Source organism: Protopterus annectens, chromosome 5.part0 (assembly GCF_019279795.1).
Source record: "Protopterus annectens isolate FY-2018-M chromosome 5.part0, PAN1.0, whole genome shotgun sequence".
Classification (NCBI taxonomy): Eukaryota; Metazoa; Chordata; order Ceratodontiformes; family Protopteridae; genus Protopterus; species Protopterus annectens.
In genome coordinates, this window is record NC_056735.1 from 1,700,452,442 (window position 1) to 1,700,454,822 (window position 2,381).

General features: G+C 39.0%; 1 non-coding gene across 1 annotated transcript; it reads left to right on the forward strand.

The window, feature by feature from the left end:
* Nucleotides 1-1,621: 1,621 nt before the first annotated feature.
* LOC122802970 lies at nucleotides 1,622-1,785 on the forward strand. The gene has a single exon (XR_006365037.1). It is a non-coding gene; the product is annotated as a U1 spliceosomal RNA (small nuclear RNA).
* The last annotated feature ends 596 nt before the right edge of the window (nucleotides 1,786-2,381 follow it).

Here is a 2,381-nt window from a genome sequence, read left to right on the forward strand (position 1 = left end):
TAAGCTCCTACCAGGAACGTGACATGCATAAATGAAAGTTTAAAAACTGCAGTTTTTGGTGGTAGATAGCTGTGTGTAAAAGATAAGAACTGTGAGTGATTTAAGGAAACGCTGTCTCCTAACATTTCTCTAAAAACACCATAAATGTAGTCTAAATTTAAAAGACCAAAATTTATGGAGGAGGTCAATTATCTTGTGCCCACAAGATGCACAGGGACAGACATTAGAGATCTCCATACTTATATTAGTTGTGCATACCCAATGACCCCCAAGCCAAAACAGGATCGGTTTTTCATACATGTATGGTCATAATTTAGCACAGACCACCTGATTATACTATTTATGAATTAAAGGTTGGGGTAATCAGGATTCAGGTAGTGAATATTTGCCGCAATGAAATATTTAACCTTTTCTACATCTTTATGAAGAGGGATTATAAAATAGCCCCCCATCATTATGATATTCTGCATGTTACTGTAATGTACCAAAGCTGGCACAGCAGCAGATGGTAACCCAAACTTATCTTTCAGAGGTGAAAGCTGGAAAGCAAAGTGGATGGACAGATATTTCCACTGATTCCTGACAGAACTACACCATTTGCTTTGGAGGTAATTAAGGTGGCAAAATCTCTCTTGCCATGTACTATTTTATGTAAGGTAATTTAACCAATGAATACCCTTGTTATCCCAGATCTCTGGTTTAACTGGATTGCTAGCTACTTTGAGCATGAGACAGCTCCACAGGGTGACCATTGATCCCCAGATCATTGATCCCCAGATGTTTGAGGCTTGGAGATGTTTGATCAATGCTTTAATGGCTGGCCATGTTTTTTCTAGTTGGCGTCAGCTGCACAGAGCTCTTGGAAGGTTTATTTCATACCAGGTGATAGCCCACAGTGTGTCCACATGACAGCAGCTCCTAAGCCTCTACTCTGGCTTAGATTGGAGGGTTGCTTCTATCATGATGATTTAGATATTGAAATGTAAAACCCTTACTGTAGAGGTGCCAGTCATGCATCCCTAGGCCTTAGTGTCACTGAGGTGATCTGCTAACCTAAGAGTATATTCTTTGTGTATGATTATTCCAGATGAAATGAGAAAGCAGTGTGAGCTTTCTTTCTGACAAAATGTGTGTGCAGGCCCAGGATATGGTGACATATGTAATAAAGTAGTGGTGCTACCATCATCTTGATAAGCAATATTCTTCCCATCAGTTTTAGGTGAAGTTTATACTGTGAATGGAGCCATAAGAACACATTTTCCACACGGGCTCAAGATTTATGGCTGCCATCTTTACAGGTTCAGGGTGACTCAAAAAACCCAGGTATTAGGGTGTCACAGTACACCATTTAAAAGGTAGCTGCTCAAGGCTTTAATGCAATGTTTGTGCTGCAGAGTTAGCAGCAAAGGCCTCAAATTTGGTTAGGATCAGTTTTAGCCCAGATAGGTTATAGAATTCCATCAATATGTTAAACAAAGACTTGGAATCTTCTTTGGATTTTTGAGAGAAAACCATGTAGTCATCTGAAAAGAATAAGGCTTGAGTCTTTATGCCCATCAAGCTCCATCCTTGAAGTGTCCAATGACTATTCAGAATTCTATTCAGGGGTTCATTTGCTAACAAACTTACTTGGCAGGAGGGATACAAGGATCAAGAAGGTGGTTTTCCCAACATGAGGTTCTGCTATTTAACTTTGATTAGGTTGGCCCCTGTGATTTCCCCAAATGTAGCAAATTCAACTGTATAATTTATGGTAGTGGGGGACTGCATTCACACTGTCCCCTAAACTTAAGGGAGTTAGGAGTGGGCATAATGGTTAAAGTGATTACCTCACAGACACAAGGTACAGGTACATTCTTTTGAAACTGAAATTGGCTAGGCTTAAAATGTCCCACAAGGGCAGCTAGCCAAGTGCTTCTCTATAAACCTAGGAAAAATACACCAAATAAAAGATAATACAAAAACTGAGAAATTGGAAGCTCTGTTATATGGATATGGATAGCAAGATACAAGCAGTTAAAATGTTTTTAGTCCCTTTAGTTTTATACATAGGTCAGGCATGCTTTTATCAAACAGAGGAAAAGTTGTGGATAGCAATTAATAAAGGATTTTATCTCAGAGGGGAAGATGGCAAGAGTCAAGTGGGATAAACTGATTCTTCCAATAGTACAAGGCAGTTTCGGATTACCCGATTTGAAGATGTATTTCAGAGCTACACAGTTTGGCTCATATACATAGCACAAGCAGAAATCTATAATTCAAAGTTGAAAGGGATAATGATGAAATGGAGGGGGTCAACAGATAAATATACTGGGATTTTGGATGCAGATCCTCAAGGAGAATAGCAATAATCATACAGAATATTATATTCATAAAGTAGC